This window comes from Octodon degus, unplaced genomic scaffold (assembly GCF_000260255.1).
Source record: "Octodon degus isolate 3935 unplaced genomic scaffold, OctDeg1.0 scaffold00110, whole genome shotgun sequence".
Classification (NCBI taxonomy): Eukaryota; Metazoa; Chordata; class Mammalia; order Rodentia; family Octodontidae; genus Octodon; species Octodon degus.
In genome coordinates this window covers 8,918,848-8,944,023 of record NW_004524686.1, presented here as the reverse complement: position 1 = coordinate 8,944,023, position 25,176 = coordinate 8,918,848, and the positions used below count along the sequence as shown (strand labels likewise).

The 25,176-nt window shown below is 41.2% G+C and overlaps 2 pseudogenes; one reads left to right on the top strand and one right to left on the bottom strand.

Moving 5' to 3' along the window:
* Positions 1–7,625: 7,625 nt before the first annotated feature.
* On the top strand, positions 7,626–13,949 carry LOC111812040 (annotated as a pseudogene).
* LOC101569504 lies at positions 9,516–9,815 on the bottom strand (annotated as a pseudogene).
* Positions 13,950–25,176: the final 11,227 nt, after the last annotated feature.

Genomic DNA, 25,176 nt, shown 5'->3' with positions numbered 1-25,176 from the left:
ATAAATAAATAAAAATTAAAAAAAAAATAAAATCATAGCTATAGGAACAAATATTATTTGATCATTCCCTGATGTAAACTTGAACCAAAGCATTACTTTATAACTTATGTACAACTACTATGTGTTAGTCAAAGCATAAAGGAATAAATGGTAAGAAATATGTGTGAAAAGTTTGCATGATGTTTACAGCGCTACCACTTTTTCTTTTTCAAGGACACATTGCCCAGGTAGGGTGTTGCCATAGGTTCGCAAGGTTTTTTGTTTTTTTTTTTCATTTGTGTTTTATGGTGTTTAAAGAATTTTATAGGACAGATAAAGCTCAGAGACTTAGTAAGATGAATGGTACTGGTGAAACAAACTTCTTGAGACTATAAGGTCTTGGTCTGTACTCTATATTTTTGAGTATTATGCTTGCCATATGTGAGAGCTACTAACTTCATGCAGTAATTTGGACTAGAATTTGAGGTTCTCTACCTGTAGTGTCAATTTATTTTTTAAATATTTTTGTCTGCCATATTTTTGTCATACCTTTATTTTATTTCTCTAATCATCTGTTTATTTGGTACAGGGTCTTACCATGCAGCTCGGACTCATAGTGACCCTCCTGTCTCAGCTCCCCAGCACTGACATTATAGAAATGTGCCACCACGTCTGGATTTCATGGCCAGTACAGCACTGCTGGGGTTTCTGGGCTGGCCATGCATGTGGTGCTGGGGATCAAACTCATGTCCTTCAGCTTGCCAGGGAGGTGCTTAGACCACCAAGCTATTTCCCTAGCCTTGTAGTGTGAATTTGATCTCTCAGTAATCTTCTGAATGGTAGTCTTATTAATCGGCTTCACTCATTGCTTCCCAAATAGGCTAAGCAGTTTGTACTAATGCATCTTAGCTTAGGCCACCCCCACTGTGCAATTACTGCTTTTATTCTCTGTAGGTATGTACAATCTGTACCATTAAGACTGCTTCAGGATTGCATCTTTCATAAGACCTTGCCTGACCCCTCACTCCTCTTCTGAACACTTAGAACTTTATTATCACCTATGCAGGATGAATGGAAGATTTGGTTGAATGAATGACAAATATTTACACAAGTTTGTAACAAACCCAAGTACATGGATAAGGAATACCTCTTATCCATAAGAAGGTGTAAATACAATTTCTTCAACCTGAGTAGAAGCACCCTCAGAACAAAGAGAACATATAGAGAATACAGGAGAGATTTAATAGTGATATTTATAGAACTAATGTGTATGTATCTGTTGTTCAGACAAAAATATATCTTTTAAAACAATACTCCATATTCCCTAATTGGGCCCCTTCTATTTTTTTGGGGGGTGTAACTGAGACTCATGCATTTTTTTAACCGTTTTGAGGCAAGGTTTTGCCATGCAGTTCATGCTACCCTTGAACTCACTTTGTAGCCCAGGCTGGCCTTGAGCTCATGGCAGTCCTCCTGCATCAGCCTCCTGAGTACTGGGATCAAAGGTTGTCCCACCACTCCCAGCCAAAAGTCATCTTTCAGAACAAATTCCTGATTGTCTTTTGCTGTGTTTGGGAAATTGAGTATCCCCAAAAGGCCCATGTATTAGGGGCTTGTTCCTTGGCTTAGCAGCTTGGCATTATGGAAAGTGGTGGAACTCTCAAGAGGTGGTGCCTAGTGAGAGGTCTTCCATTCATTGAGAGCATGACCTTGAAGAGAATATTGGAACCCTAGCTAATTCTTCTTTCTTTCCTCCACTTATGCAAATGACACAAATGAGGCAAGCAGTTCTGTTGTGCCATGTACTCTGATTACAATGAGCAAACACAAGCCCAAAGAAATGGGGCTAAGTAATCATTGACTGAACTTGCTAAAACTGTGAGCCAAACAAATCCTTCTGCTATATAATTTATCTCTGGCCTTTGTGATAACATTGGTAGAAGCTGACCGAAATATTCTCAAAACACATTTTATTGTAGAAGAAATGAGCATGTATTTTCTGAACACCTGCTTGGCAATAAGTACTTCTCCATGTACGTTCACGAAGTCCATCACTGAAACCCTTGCCCAAGGCTGCTTCAGATTAGTTGTTTTGTTCTCACTAGCACATTTTGATCCTCTCAGCATTTGGCACAGTGCCTGGTATGTAGTAGGTGCTAAATAAATGTTGAACAAATGACTTCATGTATACATGAATGAAATCCCTCAAGGATGAAAATGTTGCCTTTAATGCCTTCCAATTTTCCATAAGAAACAGTCATAATAAACTCCTATTTAACATTTTAAAGATGAAAACTCCCATGTCTTTGAGCTACTTGCTGCACTGCCATTTTGTTCCTGACTTTATGAAGTTGTTTAAAAAAGTTTTTCTTGGAAAACTTTTGCCAAGAAACTACCTAATGGAAGCCAGCTGCAGCTCCAGGTTTTATGAACACTTTGATAAAAACCACATTAAATAGCAACACTGGTTCACACATCAGTTTTGTCATGTTAAAGCCCAGCTTGGGCACGTGGAAGTTCATATGCTATTGACTTTTCATCATCATCTTCGCAGAAAAATGTGATTTGGTCTGGCTCAGTCATTAGCAGACATAAAATGGAATAATCTCCAAGTACCTTAGGAAAACAAACGGGTCACACAGTTTTTCCCCCATCTTTGGAGTTCGGTGAAGCAGGTGAGGATCAAGGATTACTGGAGAAATACCTCAACGGTTCCCTGAGTAGGAGTAGCTGCTGGGCTGCTTCATTACACTGCAAACTTTGGTAGCTGTGTGGCCTCTCTAGCACAGTCCAATTTCTCTCCTCTGCTGATTGCCATTGCTTTGGTATTTCCCTTTGGTACAATCTCTCAACTTCATTAGTTCCAGATGTCTCACCCTTTTTCCTCTATTGGCACCCAAGTGGGAGAAGGCACAAATGGTCCAGAAACTACTTAATAGATCCATATAGAGAAAAAAAATTGACACGTCTTTTGAGGTTCAGAAACTTAGATTAGAACCCTGATTCTATGGAGGGCTAGGGATAACTTGTAGATTGTCAATTTGGGTTGAACAGTGGATAAAAACACATGTTTAGAATCAAGCATTTTTAGGCTTGTCTGTAAGCCTCATTTCCCATGACGGTATTTGTGTGATATTCTGTAGGTTTTCATCAGCAAATTGGAGATATAGTTCCTCATGGGGCTCTAGCAAGGATTAATAATGCATGTACACTGTCTGGCAGATAGTAGGTAAACAATAATGTCAGCTGTTGTGATTATTTTGTATGAAAGACAAAAGAGGACAATATATAACAGACGGGCAGAAATTACCCCAATTAAGTTGTTTTCAATGTAGCAGAAATTTTGACTCCCGAAGAGCTATTTTCGAGTGTTTGGAGACATTTCTTATGACCTGGGATTTGATCCTGTTCTATAGTGGGTAGACTGAAGGATGTTGTTAAATGCCTTCTGGTACATGGAGAAGTGCTTTTGCCCTCTCCAAGAAATTATTTGCTACAAAATGCTAGTGTTAAGGTTGAGAGATTCTGTGTTAATGTGCAAAACACAATCTGATGGGTTTCGAAAGCACTTAATCTAGTGGTTAGCCTAATATATTTCTTCTTTCCCTTTCAGCCCTACTGATTTTATGATATATTTTCAAGCATTAAGTTCATCTATGATCACAAATTCCATCAGGGTGACATTTCCCCTGTAGTTGCATAGCACAGTGTGCCCTGTGGCTTTTCACTGGTATATTCTGTTTTTATAAATATAAAGACGAGGGTGAGCCAAATAGCTCAGCAGATGAAAGCACTTGTAAGCAGGTTCAGGGGCTGCGGGTTTGATCCCTGGGCCTGCTCCACTGGCCCTGCCCCTGGGGCGTGCTGAGAGGACAATTGAGACTGGGTGTGGTGGCGCGCCTGTAATCCCAGCTCCTGGGAGGCTGTAAACAGGTCTATCACTATGAATCTGATCTAGTGGTGAGATCCTGAACACCCTGTGGATCCTTGCCTAAAATATAATGAATAAATGAATAAATGAATAAATAAATAAATAAATAAATAAATAAAAAGATGATCATGTTGTTTTGGAATTCATAGTTTAACTCTTTTCAATTTCAATCAGATACTGTGAAAATGCCTGTAGGACTATTTGTCTTAGAAGAGGATAGGAAGACAAAAGAGAGCCTGCAGTCCCTTAGAAGTGGGTCTTGGGGCCGGGGACATGGTTCAGTAGAATAACCACTTGCCTAGGAAGCACAAGGGCCTGAGTTCAATCCCCAGTTCTGCAGAAAAAAAAAAGTGGGTCTTACAGAAATGGATGGACTTGCTTTGTGGGGATGGTCTCCCTCTGCAAGTAAATTTGTCTTGATAACCAAATAATACACAATGGTTATCAGCAGTGATATTTTTGAAAGCTTCTAAAGTGTCATAAAAATACAAATAGTTGTACATATCCATGTATGGAGAGCAGTTATAAGTGAGAAATTAGAGTCACAGAGATGAATGCCAAGAAGAAGGATGATAGCTTTTAAAATGGAGCTCATTCAGCTCTGAGCTTCCTGGAAGCCATGGTCATAATGAAAATATGGTTCTGGGGCTCAGGCTGTAGCTCAGTGGTAAAATGCATACGTATCATGTGTGCATTCCTAGTTCACTCCCCAACACGGCATTTAAAAAGTAGTGACAATACCTAAAAAAAAACTATATTGGATAAACAATGAAACTTTCTTTCTCCATATCATGTTTTGGGCAAATTATCACATGGAACAGGATATGAAGAACACTGTATAGATCATTCCATTGTTCTCTGCAGAGGATGGAATTTTAGATCAATTTTGAAAGCTAAAAGGTGCAGTGGCCCATGACTCTAATTCCAGCTTTCAGGAAGGCTGAAGCAGTAGGAGTGCAAGGCCAGCCTGGGAAATTTATGGAGACCATGCCTGAAAAACTGTTTATTATTATTATTATTATTATTATTATTATTATTGTTGTATTTTAGGGAAGGGTCTACAGGGTGTTCAGGGTCTCACTACTAGATCAGACTTGGAGTGCTTCTCCTGTTACAGCCTCCCAGGAGCTGGGATTATAGGCACATGCCACCACACCCAGTCTCAATTGCTGTCTCATTGTGCCCCCATGGGTGGGGCCAGCCCAGCAGCCCTGGGGATTGAACTCCCAGACCCTGAGCCTGCTTACAAGCACTTTAATCCCCTGAGCTATTTGACTGGCCCATGAAAAACTTTTTTAAACATAATAATTCAAAGTTTAAAGGATGTTGTTATGGCTTGTATGCATTTGTCCCCCGAAAGCCTCATGCAGTCACTGAGGTGCAGTTCTACAGTTTGTGATTAATTCATGATCCAAGGCTGGGATAATGGGTCTGAGTACTTCTGGGATTATGGGTGAGTACTGCTGGGATTATGGGTGAGTACTGCTGGGATTATGAGTATGGGTACTACACTCAACCTGGGACAGATAGCCTGAATGTAACATAAAAGAGACAGAGAGACAGACTTGCTCTCTATTCCCTCTGCTGCCATTGTTGCTGTTCCTCTTCCTATTTGCACTCTACTCTTTGCTGCCACCACGAATGGTTGCTGTTTGCCATGTTTCACTGTGCCTTCGAGCCAGTCAAGTATGGAGTGAAACCTCCAGTAACTGTGAGCTAAATAAACCTCTCCTTCCTTCACTTTGGGTATTGGGTATTTGCCCCAGCAACGAGAGAAGAGTAACTGAGACAGATGCGTTTTTCTACAGTAAACCTAGCCTATATCAGTCAAATAAGTGACTTACTGTTTATACATTTTCCATAAAATTGGGCCTTGGTGAATCTAAAGAGTTGAATGGGGATCAACATATTCTTTAGAGGGGATCAGTAGAATAAGCGCTTGCCTGGCAAGCGCAAGAGCCTGAATTCAATCCCCGGTTCCGAAAACAAAAACAAAAACAAAAAACAAAAACATTCTTTAGACTGTCCCTTTAATGCTACCTCTCTAACTCACATGTTCTAATTTCTAACATGACTTTTTAGTTAAAATTAGAGTTCTCAGGGAATGACTAAATTACAACTCTGAAATAGTAAGTTAATAGCTTTGGATTGTTACATCAAAATAGTCTAGAATATGCTGGGATGACAAGAACACGGAGATGGATCTTAGTATATGTCTGGAAAGGCCCTGTAAATCAGTTTGCTCCATAGAGCATCACAAGACAAAATGCCAACGCTGTGTCAGGGTTGACCAGGCAAGGTCAAGGGAGCTCTGGAAGGTCTGGTCGTTAAAGGCTTCTATCCATGTAGCACATGACACTTCACTCACACTTTGATGGCTGAATCAAGTGACAAGATCTTGCCTACCTTCAAAAGGCATTTGGTTCCTCAGTGGGCCTATTACTTCTTCTAAAGAAGAGCTACAATCATGTTGCTTAGCAGCTGCCTTCCCTATCTCACTTGACAGAAAACCAGGTAGCATGGTTAGCATTCTATTTGTAAATGAAACAGGGTTCCTGATGTTCTCAAACAGATGGAGGGCCATTCCAAATTAGTATCAGATTAGACTTCAGGGATATCTTCAAACAGACCAGTATTTCTTAATCACCTCTTTGGAAATCTACTCAAAGGAGTTCAGTTAGTCTCTGTGAAATACCATAGCTATTACCCCTAGGTTAGAAATGAGGATATTGTGTCATTGTTTGGACTATCAGATCCCTCAGATCTCTCTCATGTCTGATAGCCTCAAAAAGAAATTTCTTTGAAGTCAAGCGGGTGGCTGAGGCTGTTTCACTTTCCTAGGAGCAGAGTCAAACTTGGAACTCACGGACTTTGAAGCTTAGTTCTTTTCAACCTTGCTTTTCACTGGTCTTTGACGTAAAGATGCAAGAACCAGTGTACTTCATCTGTAATGCAAGTTGGTGCTGTTGTTCCTGCCATCGCAAACTTCTTGGACAGAAGCAAGGTAAGATTGAACATCCACAGCAAAGTGAAAGTTGAGAACAAGCATTGAGCAGACAGCATAACAGCCCCTCTACTCCTTGACTACTGCTAGCACACAGATTGTGAAAATTGCAGCTGAAATCCTGGAGGCTGCTCCGTGCATTCAGAAGTGTGCCATGTTACTTTTGGAAGTATGCACAGTGCCAGACATTTTTAAATCAGTGTCATTAAGCTGCTATTCTTTGTTATTCAGTTTATTCAATTAGCATGTTAGCATACCATGAGCTATGTTGTTTATTGATACACAAAGTTGTTTACTCTTAATGCATTAATTATATACCACAGAAAGCAGACAGCTGTAGCTGTGTGACTTAGTGCTCAACATTTTCTAGTTGGTTCTAGTATAATTGTTCTTCCTTTCTCTAATCAGTAGTGTGAAAGAATGATTGTTTTATAGAGAACTTGATGGAGAAAGGAACCAAGACCATAAGAAGTGAGATCCATTTGGAACATGAAAACTATGAGACTTCTCAGGAAATTGCACAAGTGGTAGAGGATGTGGAGATAGTAAGGGTGTGGTTAGGGGCAAAGGAACTTGTAGGTACCCCAAAAAAGTAGCTCTGTGCACAGGTACTGTTTGAGTGTGTAAGTGTGCGATATGACAGCAGCTAGGCTGTGGGACACAGAGCCCAGCCCAGGGGCCAGCCAGCTTCCTAGATAAACCACAATATCCATGTTGGTGACTGGACTGAAGAAGCAGTTTCACAAAGTCAGCTACCTGTTTAGGAAAAAAATACATGGCACTGAAGGAACAAAGCTAGATGATGAATTTCTGGACATGCAAAGGAAAATAGATGTCACCAATAAAGCAGTTGCTGAAATTCCTCCAAAAGTCACTGAATACCTTTAGCGGAAACCAGCATACAGAGATAAGCTAGGAATACTAAACACTGTCAAGGATCTGAAGGCAAGTGAAGACCATGGCTACCCGTATGTGGAGGGACTGCTGGGGGATTGCTTTCTGAAGGATTTCAAGGAGCTCCATGAGGATTCCACTCGGCATTGTCTTGATGTAGGTTACTGTATCCATGCAACTAATGGCCAAGATGATTCTCCTGGTATTAACATAAAGCAAACTTCTATTGTTCTACTTCAGTTACTCCAAGATACAGATTTAAAAGTGATTGGGTACCACCTGAAAAAGCCAGAAGGCTGCCACTTGATTGTGTTTATGAAAAGAAGTGAGTAGATAAGATTCTAGGTGTAAAACTCAGACAAGTGGTAAAAAAATTTGAAGAGTCAAAGGAGTTGCCTTTTCTGAAATGAATTGAAACCAATGTTCTCGCCCTGTGCTGTTCTGTAACTTCTATGCTCTCTGATCAACTTAAGGACTTGTATGTGTGTTCTCTTTGCAATGTATTTTGTATCAGTTTAATTGCTTTAAATGATTTTCTTGTCTTTGTCACATGAAAATAGGTTTTTTTCCATTTGCTTGTTTTTTAAAAATTTTTTATTTATTTATTTTTTATTTTCTAGAAAAGGTTATTTTTTTATTCAAGTAACTGCAAATAGGAAACCCGAGGGGGAGCCCCAGGCTGGGATGGATAATGGCCATCCTCCCCAAAAGAACAGGGGGAGCTAGTGGCCCCCACACCCTTCCATAGATGACATGACCCCTCCTGACTGTGAGGCAGCATCCAAGGGGCAGTGCCCCACCTTCCCTGGGATAAGGTGCTCTGCACCCAGCCTGGGCACCCACACCCCAACTTGGGGAAGGAGCAGGGCAGAACAGGAAGCAATGAGGATAAACATCTGGTGCCAATGGCAGCAGCAATGACAAATGTCTAAGAGTGAATCATTGAGTAAAAACCCGACACAACTGTCCACAGGTAGTTTGTGAACAGAGGAAAAGATGGAATCAGAACGTTGGGGGAGGGGAGCTGAGGGGTGTAGAGCACTGGACGAGCTTGGTATTGGCACCCTCCCAGGGTCACCAGCTGCAGTGAAAGCAGGAAGGTGGGCACAAGCCTAGCCTTAGGCAGCTGCCAGAAGGGAGCTGGGCCTCGCCTGAGTAGGTGAGGGCCAGCTGCTCTTGAGGATGTGACACAGAGGGCAGGGCCTCTGACTCTTGTTCCTTCCTGTACCCCTGGAGGTGTCCAACCTGGGGACTGACTAGGAACGCTGGGAAGGAACAGGAGGGTGAGACCTACTGGATGTGACTGGCTGGGGCATTTAGGGGGCTGAGCCTCCCCCACTGGCTACCTGGCTGCTGCCAGCACAGTGGGGTGGGATGTGGCAAGTGTGAAATTGGGCAAGGACTCCTTAAGGTAAGAGGAGGCCTCCCAGACCCCTGGAGGGGAAACCAGAAGGACCAGCGAAGAATGGAAGGTCCCAGAGCAGTGATCCCGAGGCAGTGGGCTCAGGGGTATGGGGAGCAGTTAAGCAGATGTTAGCCTTGTCCAGGAGGGCAAGTGTGTGCAGGCAGGGCTGCTCCAACCTCAGGGTCACAGGGTTGTAGTGTGGGGCCGGGCAGGGTGACAAGCCTGGGGTGGGTGGGGCGAGGCCAAGTTATCTTCCCAGGAGGAAGTTGTTCCTCCTGGGAAGGGCGGGTGGAACCACATGGTCACTGCTCCTCCTCCGAGGGCTCCTGTGAGTTGCCCTCCTCTTCCTCCCTCTCCAGTTTTTTTGGGTCTGCCCCGTGGTTTCCTCCCTGGAGCCGTGGTAGTTTTCTAGATCTTGGCAGTACCCTTGTTTTTGCTCCCCTTCCGTCAGCCCCGAGGTCTCAGGTGTTGGCACTCCGCTGGGCTCCTTCTGACTCCCTGGAGCTTGCCTGCGTGGCCTGCCCCGGCCCCCACTCCTCAGTGCCATCCTTTTCCTGCTTGGAAGCCAGGGGCTGCCTGGACATGGAGCTTGACTCGATCATCTTCCTTCTCTCCTGGCAGGTGGAACATTCCTAGGATGGCCTTCCTGGAGAAGTGCCAGTGCCAGAAATAGCCCTGGCCCAGAGGCCCAATTAAAGGAGCCGCTTGGGTTTTAAATAAGTCGTTGGTGAAATAGAGTATTTTGGTTGCCAAAAAACAAATCAGATCTATTGTTGATTATGTCAGCAGACTGCCTCGACATTGTTCGGCTGCAGTGCAATGCAACATTTGAAACTAAGAAATGCTAAATACTTGGTTTCTTGACACTACTGATGGCATCTGGGCTTTCTTTCCCGTGTTTTAAGCTTACCTGTGAATAGCCCAATAAACATGACACACTATATAGGCCAAAAAAGAAGAAAAAAGTAAGTGGAAAATATCTCATGGGGATGTGAAAAGGAACTTTCAGTAAAGGCTTACTGTATAACATCCATTCTGTAAATCTAATTTGCTGAAGTAACTGCTCCCACCTTACCACCTACCTCCCCCACCTTACCTTTTTTTCTAACTGCTACCAAATGGCTTCAGTTTTTAATTCTTTGCTTTCCGTTTTACAGCCTACAGCTCCACGTGAAAGTGTGAGTGCCCTGTCCAGATGGACTGTGCGCCTCATTTGGAGAAGAAGGGCAGCCGATTTTCATCATCTGGGCCTTTAAGAACTCTCTAGGTAGCCCTAAAATACATAAAAGTACAAATAGTGGGACAGGAAATTTAGCAATGTCTCTCGCTACATAGTCAGTTTGGATTTTAGTCAATTCAGGTTTCTTTTACCATTGGCTAGTAGTCAGCTTTGCAGGCAGGCTAGACTATGGGGGTGGGGGTTGGTGAGTGGTGGCACATGCGCGGAGCACAAGTCTGTTCTTGCTTGGTGACGCTTTTTGTTCTGCAATTGCTTTCAGGGCAGATATTCCCAGTGATTCTGGGTGCTTCATTCTGATTTTAGCCATATGGTTCTGTTGATGGAATTCCTCAGGCTCATCCAACCGATGTTTTCTCACCACGTGGCCACAAATTGACTACTCGCTTTGCCTAGAGCTTTTAATTGGTTTAAATAATAAACTTCCCAAGTCTTTGTTTGTTGGCACACAGAACTGAGCGCACAATTGCAAATAAGCTGGGCAACCTGCTTTGATTCGGTGATTAGTCATTGCTCTTAATTGTTTTTACAATTTCCACCTGAGCGATCAGGAAATGAAGCGCTGCTTCACACTTCCAGCGAGTTGCAAAGAGCCTTAACTATGGAATTTCCTTATTGACTGTTTCCTTGCCTGGGAGGAGGCTGGGCTAAGATGTTGTGGCTTGGGAGGTGGGCGTCGCACTGCTGAAACTGAGCCTTGGCATTTAATACTGATTCTTGTCTGCCTCTGGGAACTCATGGAGACAGATTAAGCCATGTCATGTAAAAAAGGACAGGCCCCCAACAGAACTCTGAGGCCCTGGCCACACAACAGCATAAACACGGAAAACACAGACTTGACTTTGGGAGACAGAGCTTTCCTCCTTTCTCAAAAGAGGATTTTTTTGTTTAAGGCGTTTTTGTTATGTTTTCCTTTCGTTTATTTTCCTGCATCATTGGTGCAGATGGCAGATTAGCTATGCCTTTGGTTTTTTTGTTTGGGTCTGTTATCTTTTCCTTTGGTGGTCAGGTCCCTGAACTTCTGAAGCACAACTAGCCACAACTGTGACATAGTACCCTTGTTTTTTAAGAGAAGTTTTTTTTTTTCATTTTAAACTTTTTTATGAAAATTCCCATATAGACACTGTTTCCTGTGTTGAACTTGAAGTCCCATCCATGGGTCACCAACTACCCATTCTGTGTCCCATTTGTGAATTTTATAAAAATTCAGTTTAGAGTGCTGCTCCTCAATATCTTTCTAATCAGCTCCTCACCCAACACCCTAAACTGACATCATGCCTTTTTTTCATGTCTACTGTGTTGTTCAGCTTTGTGTCATTGTGACAAAACCCACAAAATAAGCAATATAAAGGAGGGAAGGTTGACTTTAGCTCATGGTTTCCGAGGATTTAGTCCTTACTGACTGATTCCATTGCTATGGGCCTGGGATAAAGCAGAACATGATGGTGAAAGAGCAGGTGGTTGAACAAAGCTAGATAGCTATTTATTTCATGGTTACCAGAAAGGAGGGAGGGAGAGAGAGAGAAACAGAAACAGAGATAGACAAAAGGTTACAGTCCTCAAGGTCATGCTGCATAATCCACTCCCTTTAATTTGACTCTAACTTCTAAGTTTCCATCACCTCCTAACAATGCCATCAGAGTTTGAATCCCTTTGATGAAGTGAAAGCCCTCAAGATTCTATCACATTCTAAAAGCCCTACCTCTGAACATTGCTGCCCTGGTGATGCCTGGCGATCAAGCCTTCAACACATGAACCTTTGGGGGACATTTATGACCCAAAGCATATCATCTAGTGTACCTGGGACAAACACTGAGCATAACTGTATTTGAGTTATTCATTAGCATGTTTCTGCCTTACTATTAGAGAGTGCATCCCTAAGGCAGGGGCCGGAGCACACTGAACACAGGTTGATTGAGGCCCTGTGGTCCATGGGAGGTTGCAGAGATCACAGAATTTGGAGTCAGTCTAAATTCAGCTTCAATACCATCTCTGCCAACTATTTAACTGAGTGAACTTGGAATTTAAAAAGCTTGTTTGAACCTCAGGACCCCAGTGTCAATTTCTTAAGCTACAAAGTAAGAACCTGAAGACCTATCTTGTGAGATTGTTGGGAGAGTCCAACAAAACTCCATGCCTCAAGCACACTTCACTATGTCTGTCACAGAGCAAGTGCTCTGGAAATAGCTAATCCTGCAGGAAACAAGACACACTTCCTGCTCAGGGGCAGAATTTCTCTTGTGTGATTCATACCCTTCCTAGCTTTCCCTTCTTTGCCTTTCAAAAACTGCAAGATGATACGTGTGATCTCTCCTACTTCTATCTTACCCACTGTCTGGTTGGGAGAAGTCCTTTGAAGCCTTATTTGTCCTTATTTTGCTGTTTTAAGATTAATAACATGATTAGATACAATCATAAACCTATATTATTAAATCTACATAGCCTTTTTTTATCATGAGTCCAAAATGCTTTGTAGAGGTAATGAGCAATGGCAGGGAGAGTTGACACTTAAAAGGTTTCCTTCTCAAGTATGTTCACACTGACACTGGAGACTCCAGCTCCCTCCCAGAGATTTATACAGGGTATAAATATCCTTCGAGAGATTATACCATAAGGAAACATGTGTTAAACTTTGTTTAATCTTACAATTTTCAAATTGGTTTCATGATATGTCTATTAACTTCCTCAAGACATTGTGTTTCTCTAGAGTATGCTTTGGAAAATGCTGGCTTATGGGACTTATGCTTCTCTTGGATGCCAAGGGTAGAACAATTCATGTAAGGTTTTATAAAGAGTGCAGTATGCTCAGCCTGGCTGTGTCTTCTCACCTCACGTCTTAATGACAAGCACAACCATCCTGGGTGTGTCAAGGTTCCATGTCCTTAAATTCTTTTGAATTGTACTTTCTTTGTTTTCCTTGTAGTTCTTGACCTCTTGCCTGCCTTCCTTGGCAGGCCTCACTTCTCAGGTGTAGTGCTGGTCTTAGCTTTTCTACTCAGTTGGGGGATACTCAGCACTTAAGTTTGTTCTGTCCCTGGCCATGAAAGATAAGGAGTCCTTACAGTCTATTCAACATCAGACCTCTAGAAAGGGAACCCGATATGTCATCAGGTCATCACAGAAGCATTGCAGTAATAACAAATGCCTAGCACCTACCTTGTGTCAGGTTGTCTGACTTGAGTCTATACCCTTAATCCCTGCATCTTCTAACTGCCTCTTCTAGCATAGTAGTAGTAGGTACAGGGCTCTCACACTGAAGTTGACGTCACCAGACACTGTTGGTAGAACAGATGATTGGCACATGAAACTTATGTGGTCAAGGGTAACACCACAAGGAATAAGAGCTCTGGGAATGTGCACAGAGAAAAAAGTAAGCTCCATAAAAAGACTAAGAAGAATCAGTGAGAAGATGCTATTTAATGCTGCCAATGGTTTGTTACTTTTGACAATTCATCTCAGAAAATACTGCTCTGTTCTGTGGGATAAGTCACTTCAATAGGCCTCTCATTCTACAAAGCTCAAGTTCAGATTCTGTCCTAGAAATGAGAGAGTCTAAAAGTAGGGTTCAAGTGTTCCCATAGACGTGTGCACATGGTGGCTCTCCTGAGGATCAGAGTCACGTCTCTGTAGAGATGTTGATAGTTTTCACTGGAGGAAACAATGCTTTTCCTTCTCTCTTTGGGCCATGAGGGAGAGGGCTGGGTGTGGCCTCTGGCCATTATGATCAAGATTAAAGGCTTTCCCTTCCATGAAAGAGTTATGGACAGACCTGGATGATGGAGTTTAGGCAATGTGGATATGTATAACTGCTGTTGGGATGTTTTCTATAGAGCAGTTCCCCTGTGGCATCACCATGCCTTCAGTAAAATCTTGTTAAACTCCTTAGCTTCATTTTAACTATGTTGTCATTTGCTGTGACATGGTTTGGGTGTAATAAAAGCAGCTTGGGGATGTTGGTTTCATGGAAAGAGGAGGTGACTGTCAGGGAAGAGCAGTCCAAGTCTAGACGTGACAAATGACCACCAGAACAAAGTAGTAAATTGCAGGCATCCCTTAATGAATCCTAGGAATTCTTGGCAAAGGGAACTTAATGTAAAGTTTAGTTTATTTCCTGTAAATTGCATGATGTATCATTCAGGAATGTCTGTGGTAGGCTAAAGTAACAATATCCAAATGTCAGATGCTTGAAACACAATTTGATTTCTTGCCTACACCATGGGCTACATGCCTATGTTGGGTGTGCTTTCTCTTCTTCATTCAGTCCTTGCTTGGTGTGGCATGATGTGGGAAGATACAGTATTATGCTTCTGTGAATTTTCAGGTAATGGAAAAGATCTTAAAGCTTCTAGTCCATTCTATCAGTAAATGCAAGTCATGCTGCCTTACCTAACTTCCAAAGGGGAAACACAATCCTGCCTTGTGCTGGGAAAGCAGGGATATTTACTGAATCATACCAATGACTGCCACAGAGTAGATTGGGAGGCCAGACTTCTGTATGTGAAGTCTTCTATGGGTGAAGACTGGAGACCATGGAGATGTGTAGGTTATAGTTTAGGACAGTGAACTGACAGGCCAGACAAATAGCTTAGTGGATTAAAGTGCCTGCAAGCAAGCACAGGGACCAGGAGTTGGATCCCAGGGCCTGCTATATCGGCCCCACCCCTGCGGCACAGTGAGACGGCAATTGAGACTGGACATGGTGGTGCACGCCTATAATCCCAGCACTTGGGAGGCTGTAAACAGGAGGATCACTACAAGTCTGATCTAGTAGTGAGACCATGAACAACCTGTAGACCCTTCCCTAAAATAATAATAATAATAATAATAATAATAATAATAATAAAGGATGATGAACTGAGCTCTGTCATACCCTCATTATTCAGTGCTTGAATTCAACAAGTGTTTTCTGAGCACTTTCTCTATGCCAGGTACTGCTTTCAGAATCGGGGATGCAATGAAAAAATGAGTAAGTGAGGTGAACAGACAATTCACAGAGAAAGAAGTACAAATGGCCAACAAATATGTGAAAAAAAGAATTCAGCACATCGGGCCATTACAGAGATGCAAGGCAAAGCAATGATAACATTTCAACTTAATCCAGAAAGAATGACAATCATCAAGAAGTCAAAAAATAGTAAACTCTGGTGAGGCTATGTAGAAAAAGGAACCTCCCTACATTGTTGATGGGAGTGTAAAGTAGTATGACCATTACAGAAATCAGTATGGAGATTTCTCAATGAACTGAAATTAGAATTTCCATAAGGTGCTGTGGTCCTGCTTCCATGTGTCCTACCCAGAGAGCTAAAGATATCCTACAGTGGCATGTGCATACCAACATTTATAGCAGTACAATTAATGATAAATATTGAAAACAGCCTGTATGCCTGTGAGTAGATGATTGGATAAAAAATTAGTATCTATATTTAATGGAATACTACTTATCTGGAGAAGGACATATTGAGACATTTGTAGGAAAATGGATGTACCTAGAAAATACAATGTTGAGGGATGGGGAGACAGCTCAGTGACCTAAGAGCCTTGCTGGCATGCACAAAGACCAGAGTTTGATCCCCAGATATATATATATATATATATATATATATATATATATAATTTATTTCACTCAACATTATATATACATATACATATATATAATGTTGAGTGAAATAAATTACACTCAGAAATTTAAATAACATATGGTATCTCTTATCTGCATGAGGCAAAGTACAAACTAAGAGAAAAATAAAGGAAAGATAGAATGAAACAAGGGGATGCATCTCTTGCAGGTGAGAAGGGGTCCAGTGGGGCAAGGGATGAGAGGGCCAGGATGGGGTAGTAGGTAGAGTGAAGATATGCCAGGTACAAGGTCCTAAGAACCTCACAGGACATTATATGCCACAAAGATGAGCAATATCAACAAGAATGGAAAGGGAAGAAGGGGCACTAGAAGAGGAAGGAGGGAGATGGAAGAAGGAGCTGAAAAAAAGAAATGAACTGTATTATGTACATGCACCAACTCCTCAAGAGGACTGTAAAATGCTCATGCTGCAAACATGTACTAACAAAATAAAGTTTTAAAAAGCGTTGGGGTGTTCAACCTTCGACAAAGAGACACAAGTACTGCGTTTTCGGGGCTTCTATTCTGCTGTGGGGCTGGACAGGCAGTAAACCCATTTCTCTGTTGAAAAACATTGTTTAAATGGGCAGTACTCTTTTAGAAGGCTCTTCACATTCTCCTAGGTTAGTAGTGCTGAGACTGTGGTACATGTGTTATTTTTTTTAGAAAAAATTATTTTAAAGAGAATGGAAAAATAATAGACATTAGAAATGATACACATTTTTTAAAAACCAAGATGATAGGTTTTCAAAAGTGGTTGTTATATTGCATATTGCTGTCTTCAATGTAGTTATGCAGATTACAGATAAAAGCATATAAAACTAGTCAAAGTCAAAATTTTAAGCACTAATTGCCACCTCCAGAAAACAGAAATTAGTAGTACAATCATCTTAGCTATCTTGTGTATACACTTACATGATTTTTCCCCTTACTTTTTTTCCCTCTTGCATACGTGTTATTTGTTTTTCTTTTGCTACAAAAGATGTCAGTGCAAAGGCTTTTTTTCTAAACTAAAACCTCAGTATTCAAGTTTAATTGCAGTGTTGGCACTTTGCAATAAATAGGTGGTTTTGGGATTGAAGTGTGGCGCTCCGTCTCTGAAAGGGTCGCCATCTCTGTTCTGGGTAATCCCCCGAGGTGAGCGGCCGTGGCTTCCTCATCGCTACTTGGTATGTGAGAGCATTTGCCAGCATTGCATGATTTCTTTATTGAGCACAACAGTCAGTAGCCTGGACCCATTAACTGTTTCTCTGAGAATGAGCATCCTGATTTCTTGTTTCTGTTCCTTCCGATTTTTCACTCGCTTAGCACATTTAGGGCTTAGCTAGTAGCAATCCTTCACTAAGCTTCATATTTGGTTTTGTGAAGCTTTATATTCTTGCAGAAATCAGCTCCTGTGGCTAACTCTGAGACATGCATCGTGCTACTCTATTGACTACATTCAGTTCTAGCTTTTCTAGTCACTTAGTAAAGATCAAAGATTTTTATACTTTTACTTTCCCATGCAGTACAGCATAGTAATTTAGAACACTATCAGGCCTCAGAAAATTCTGACCTCTGTCTCTAACTCTGCCATTTTCCAAACCTCATGTTTTTTCATCTGAAAAATAGCAAAAATAGCAGCATTTACCTTATCAGGTTAGTTGATAAAAAAATTAGTTAGACTTAAAAGTACAATTCAACGCACAAAAGGCTAGATGCTATAATTTACTGATAGATGAAAAGTCAAGTCATTTATCAAGTGGTATGCGATTTAGAGTTAGTTCTCATGCTCTTAAATTCAGACTCCTGAAATGCATGTTATCAGTAAAGCTAGTAACAACTCTAAATTTCCACTAGGATATTCCTTATAAGACATAGAACCACATGTACAAAGTGAATCCTAAGAAAGGCTTTGTATGGACACTTTCCTAAGAAACACGAAGTGTAAACTATAATAATACAGGTGTCCCCTAGATATATCTCCTCATCTGTCTGTCTCTTGTTTTCCTCATCTTTCTGGGCCCCTTCTGGATCTTGGATTCTACAATTTTTACATGTACTTCTAGTTTAAATGTGACTCCACCCAAATAGTCTATATTTCCAAATATATTTTTTCTGGCAAGAAAATAAAGAAAATAACACACTACTTTTGTCATTGAAAATGTGCTTGTGAACTTACTTAAAACAGATGCCAAACAGTTGATGCTTTCAGAATATTGCACATCTTTTTACAGTATGGCCATGACCAGAATAGATGAGACAGGAAGAGATTTCTCATTCTGTAACTTCTCTGTGCTACGATCGCTGTGCATGACCCAAGCAAGCCCTTCTTACTAGTGATCAATGACCTAGTACCTCAACTGGGTGGCATGCAGTTGTATGAGAAATGAGTCTGGCCTAAACAAAGATGACAACCATTAAGAGAGCCAGAGAGGCCTCTGTAAGTCTGAAACAATGACTACAAGGTTATACATGGAAAAATCCCTCATTCTGGAATGCTTTTGTTTTACTTTACCCAAGATATGAGCATGTGTGGCTATGTTCATTCTCCAAGCATGAACCAACTGCTATGGCCAGAAGGGTACAGTAGTGGACACTGTGCCACAAGTCATTTTTGCAGCACCATTAGTCCACTCATGAGGACTGAGCATTTATGATCTCAATTTTTCCCATGAAGTAGCACTTGTCAGCCCTATTGCATTGAGGATTTAGTTTCCAAAAGACAAATTTCAGCCATACACATTTAAGACACAACACTGACCTTCTACAGGAAGTTGAGAAAACTGAATCTTATTAAGCTAGATGCCAGTGTGGGCAGAAAGAATGGAAAAGTGCTCACTGCTTCAGCTTAGATGACTAGGCTTTATCATCAAGATAAATTACACTCTCATGATGTCTTGGCTTCTTTACCACTATCAATATCTCTCAGGTGGTCTAGTTAGTTTCCAGCCTCCAGTCCTGATATCTACTGTCCAGTCTCAACACAGTAAGATGAAAGATCTTTTCAAAATGAAAATCATTGTATACCCGTGTTGATTATGTCAGAATTTATAGTTGCTACAGGATGAGAATGACCCAAAGATTAATGAAAGATGAATGGGTAATCAGAATGTGTTAAACACATACAAAACAATATTATTAAGCTTTAAAAAGAAAGGAAATTCTGTCACATGGTACAACATGAATGAACCTTTATAACATTATATTAAGCGAAATAAGGCATTTATAGAAGGATAAATATTGGATGACCTGGTTCTGTTCCAAATTCTTAGGATAGGAAATGGAATGGGAGTTCCCAGAGAAGGAGGGAAATGGAGGGAGTAGAATGGCGAGTTACTCTTTAAGACATACAGAACTTCAATTTGCAAAGAAGGTAAATATCTGGAGATGGATGGCGGTGATTGAGCAATGCTAGGCCTGTACTGAGTGTCGCTGAATGGTTCACTTAATAATATTTAATACAGCCATTCTTGTGATGTGTATTTTACTGCAATTAAAAATAACAAAAATTCCATTACAATAAACAAATTTGATGCTATAACTCCTCAGAACCCTCCCACAACTCCCTATTACCCTCAGAACAGAATGTGAAGTACTTAGCTTGGCCTCCAAATTCATCCCTTCCTTGACCTCTGGTTACTTCATCACCCCACTTCTTAACAGCCATTGTCCTATTCATTCTCCTGTGGGTTGATCTTTGAACATCTCATGCTTTTTTTCCTCCTCACAGCCTTTGTCTGTACTATTTCCTCTGGCTACTGGATTTTTCTTTAGATAACATTGTGGCTATCTTTGGCCACAAACTTCAGATACCTTTTCTCAGAAACAGCACTGATCTGTTTAAAATACCTGGCATCCCAATCCTATGTGGTAATCCCTTCATCCTCACATGTTACGTGACTTTTCCCAGTAGCATTCTAGATTATACATTTATTTGTGTGCCAGTTGTATATCTAAGACATTTGTAAGATAAGCTCCATGAGGCCTGAAACTGTTGTTCACAACCACATTTCCAATATGCTGTTATGTGTCAGGCACATAACAGTAAATATTTACTGAAGGAGTGAGTTATATGTAAGCACTGTTTAAACTCTGACTTCACAGAACAAGATCGTGCAGCTCCACAGCTTCTGGTATATTAGACTGCAAGAGAAGGCAGCAGAATGGTTCATTGCCAGGGCCTGTCATCTCAATGTGGTACCCAAGTTGTTTGCTCTGTTTTATTGAATTCTTTCAAGTTTACATGTTCACATCCAATGAGTGTTTACTCCAATGATTTAGAAATTAGGTTGATTTAGTGTAATCACAGCACTGGGCTGTTTGGGTGATTTTAAAATACTGTGACTCTTGATGTTCACTGGTAGGAAGCAATTATGGTATTTTAGAACTATTTTGCAGACTACAGTGTCACGCCCAGCCTCGTTTTTGCAGGGCAAGCTGTAGGGGACATTCTCTCCAGTGGGAGCTGCTGCCAACTGCAGGGTTTTTCTTGAACTTTAGTAGGCATGCTGGTGACCTCCAGGGACTGTTGGGAGATTAGCACTTCCATCTAGGCAGAAGTCTAGCTGGGCCAGACTGGCTCAGGATGAACTTGTTAAACATAAGGTTTCCCTTCTCAGTGTCTTTACCTAGTACTTTCCCTGGGGAATTATGTACCAAACCTCATCATGGATAGAATTTCATGGGTTTCTCCTGAGGACTGCATTTCCATTTTAGAAAAGAAATACCCTAAAGAAGACTGCTGCAGCATAACAATAGTAGTTCTGAGGTGTTCAACACTGACATGACCCAGACAAGAATGTGAAAGTAACATTTCACACCAGGGATCCAGTTCGTCCTCAGGGGTTTAGTTGTAAGGTAGATACTATTATTTCTTCCCATTGGTGGTTCGGGACAGCGGTCCTGAAGGCTGAGAAGTCTAAGATCAAGGTGCAGGCAGTGGAGGGCTCAGTCTCTGCTTCCAAGATGGCACCTTGACATATCCCCCATGATTATGGGCCTGGAGTGTGGCAGCTAGTGTGGTTGGGAAGGGGTTCAAGAGACAGGCCCAGTATGTAGCCTTGCTCAGAGTGATACTCAACCACTATTTATTACACTGTACTTCCTAATGGAGTGGTTGGGTTTCACAGTACTGATGGTAGTTATTGAGAGCTTTTTCTTTCAGAAAGTCAGACAAAGTTTCATGAGGAGGACACTGTTTATTCATTTTTGTGTACCAATGAATAGCACAGTGTCTCACACCTAGTAAATGCTCAGTAATGCTGGACAAAAAACAGACCTTATCACTGTATATGTTTGGATAAACCCGTCCAACAAAATTCCTAGAAATAAACTACCTACAGTGTATTCCTGACATAATGTGGTTAAGGCCATAACATAGATACGATAATCTTGCCTACAAGCACCAGAATAAAGAATCACACTGTAACAATTGTAATTCTTAAGGAAAATGACTTGGGCATACTTAAAATCAGGATAATTGTTCATTTTGAACAGTAAAGCATGAGTTCTGATAACCCTACTCAGCTTTTATCCTCTCACCTCTTATTATTTAAGGCTTTTAGTGACATGATCAAGCCTGTGTTTTTAGAAAGCTCTTGCATGGGGGATGTGGAGGACTGATTACAGGGGGGAGAAAATGGGAAGCTGGGATCAGTGGAGAAGCTGCTTGGTGCTGTGGGGCAGGGGTACAGGAGGCCTGAAAGAGGGCTGCTGCTAAGAGTGGGAGGCAGGGCAGATACTAGAAAGAGACTGAGGAGGCTGAATGTAGTCCTATTTACAGAGAAATGTTGGCAAATGACAGTATGTATTTTGAGAGGGTTAGGGCACTGTCTGGACTGCTTCTCCATAGTGGTGGCAAACCTATCGCATGCATGGTATTGTGTTTTTAAGAGAAAAGATGCTAATGTAGTCTTTTCTGCCAAACTAAAACCTCCATATGCAGGTTTCGTTGCAGTATTGGCACTTTGTGATAAATAAATGGGTTTTCAGTTTCAGTCTGGGCCCTTTGTGATTACCACTCCAAGGTTTACAGTGGGGTACAGGTCTTAATAGGAAATTCAGCATCCAAATCCTTGTTTGTTTGTTTTTTTCCTTATTTTGGGGAAGGGTCTACAGGGTGTTCAAGGTCTCACTACTAGATCGGACTCATAGTGATTCTCCTGTTTACAGCCTCCCAAGTGCTGGGCTTACAAGCCTGTTCCACCACACCCAGTCTCAATTGCTCTCTCAGCGTACCCTGGATGTGGGGCCAGCATGGCAGGCCCAGGGATTAAATCCCTGGCCCCTGCATCTGCTTGCAGGCGCTTTATTCCACTGAGCTACTTGGCTGGCCCTTCAAATCCTTGTTGTACAAATTTGGATAAAAATAATGATTTCAGTCTGTAGCAACTTTAATTCGCTATACCAGAAGATATCCAAAGGGAGATGTCTAGCAGACATTTGCAAATCACAATCCATTAACGATTCATTCTCCTCCTATCAGCATGCAAGGATTAATAATGATTTTGTAAGAATTAGAAATCAGCACTACATATTTTACAGTGCTGAATATTTTGATGTCCTACAGGCACCTTATTGTAGTGGCTAATATTCTAAGGAATATTATTTCATGGCTGGTGTTTATTTTTTTGTGGGGAGGTATGTGAATACAGTGTTATAGGGCAGAGTTGGAGACAGTGTGAACTGCTTTGCCTTTTAGGAAATTCTGACTGTACTTCTCCTCAGTCTCCAAGACAGGCTGGTGAGTGGTGATTTCTAAGAATGATAAGGCACTTAAATACTTAAGCACTTGGTAAGTAAAATCCTATATGAGCAATCAGTTGAAGAAGCACATAAGATTCGGAGGGGAGCATTAATCATGTCTGTTTCTAATGGGTCTTCCCCAGGCCACGTCCACACGAGCAAGGAATTTTAAGTAGGCTTTATTTTTGTCGACTCAAAAAAAGACAAGCATATATTTTGTTTAAAAACTAAATAATTTCTGGCAGCACTTTCTACATGAAAGTGAACTTGAGCCCCAAAGTCCCCAGATACTTGTTCCTACAGCTATGGAGATTTCTTTAAGTCACCAGCATTTGCTACAGTACCAGTGGAACTCACCTGGGCCCAAGAGGCTCCAAAGGGAAGCTAAAAAGCTCTTGCAGTTCAGATGCTTCTTCTAGAAAGCTTTTATGTGTTCCAGTCACACTTGGCTTTCCTAAGTCAACTTCGGCCAGCATTTCACATTTTCTAATTGAATAAATTATAAAGCCTGATTTCTTTCTTTACCATTTGTGGTGATTTCACTTTCTTTGATATAAAGAGTGAAAACATATTGGCAGATGTTAAGAGTTACCTTTGTTTCATCTCCTGAAGTGTGGCTTACTTCAAAAATGGAGAGGCTGTAACATACTCATGCCTTTCTTCGGAGAAATCCACCAGGGAGACCGTTTCCTCCTTTCCACGCAATGACAGAAATGTGGAGAATTGTTAATACAAGTTGGCAGCACTGAAATTCTGAAAATGACTTGAAAGGAGAATTTGCATGGGACACCGCCACCCAAACTCAGTCCAGGTGTGGCCACTTTCCCTGGCTCCTTGACTGGAAGGGGAGGGTCACAGGGTTCTGCCATGATTCTTAGGAGACATCTGGAAAAGGGGGTACCACTGCTTCCTTGAGGGTATCTTTTTGTCTGGAGAGGAGTATCAATTAGTGTATTGTATTGTTTTCTAATTCCTAAATTTGAAGAGGAATTAGTGAAACATATAGCCTAAGTGGAGTGAGGCAGGCACAATTTGATTTTATCACCACAACCTTCTCTTTCCTGATGTGCTACAAGTAGGAGAATTTATTTCAGACATGGTATTGTGTCCTGATGTGCTTTTATGTTTCCAAAGCAAAATCTGCTTTAGACAAATGCGTCTAAAAGAACTGGTTGCATTGGAAATGTTATCTGGGAAGCCCTAGAAAAGATTTCTGTAAGACAAGCCTGTAAATCACATTTAAAAGCCTGAGAACATTGACATAACAGTCAAAGAAAACACATTTTTCATGGCCACTATGATCTTTGGAATACTAAAAAAATTACCTACCCATTTTAAATTTATGCCAAATCTGTGTCCAAATGAGTAATCCGTCCTACTTGAGGACAAACGAGGATGATGGTGGTAATGATGATTAAGCTAATAATCATCATCATAATAATAATAGCTGCCATTACTAAGCAATTACTATGCACAAGGCATTATATGAAGCTCTTTGCATGCATTTTTCTTATTTATCCTTGTAACAATACTGAGAAGTACATAGATAATTATCCCTGTTGTAGAGATGAGAAAGTGAGGCCCAGAAAGGTTGAAGCAATGTGCCCAAGGTCCCACAACTAGTTAGTAGCATGAATGGAGTTTAAAATTGGATCAGTCTGGGTTGGGGGTGTAACTCAGTGGCAGAGCATGCACTTAGCATGTGCAACCTACTTGCTTCCATCTTCTCGATCCCCGGGATACAAACAAAACCAAAAATTAGAGCAATGTATGGTCAATCTGAATCTAAGACTCACGCATTTAATAGCTAAATTATATTTCCTATAAATTACATATAGAAACACCTAAAACATAGACAATACTCAGATGACTTTAACGAATACTTAACTGGGTAGTTATTGAGCCTGAGTTGATTATAGGAAAGAAATCTATCTCTTTACTTCTCTTTCTTTCTTTCTTTTTTTTTTTTTTTTTTTTTTTGTATTTTAGGGTAGGGTTTACAGGGTGTCCAGGGTCTCACTACTAGACCAGCCTTGTAGTGATCCATCGGTGTACAGCCTCGTAAGAGCTGGGATTACACGTGTGCACCACCATGCCCAGTCTCAATTGCAATCTGTCTCAGAGCCCTGGGGGCGGGGCCAGCATTGCAACCCCAGGGATCAAACCCTCTGCCCCCATGCCTGCTTGCAGGCTCTTTAATCTGCTGAGCTATTTGGTCAGCCTCAGTCTCTTTACTCCTTCTCTCAATCTTAATAAATAAAGAAACCCACAAAAATATATGCATGTTAACGGAAATAAATTATTTGGCAAATCTGAAACCACAACCCTAAGTGCCTAAAATAATTCAATGTTGTTAGACTATCAGGAGATTATATGGACCAGT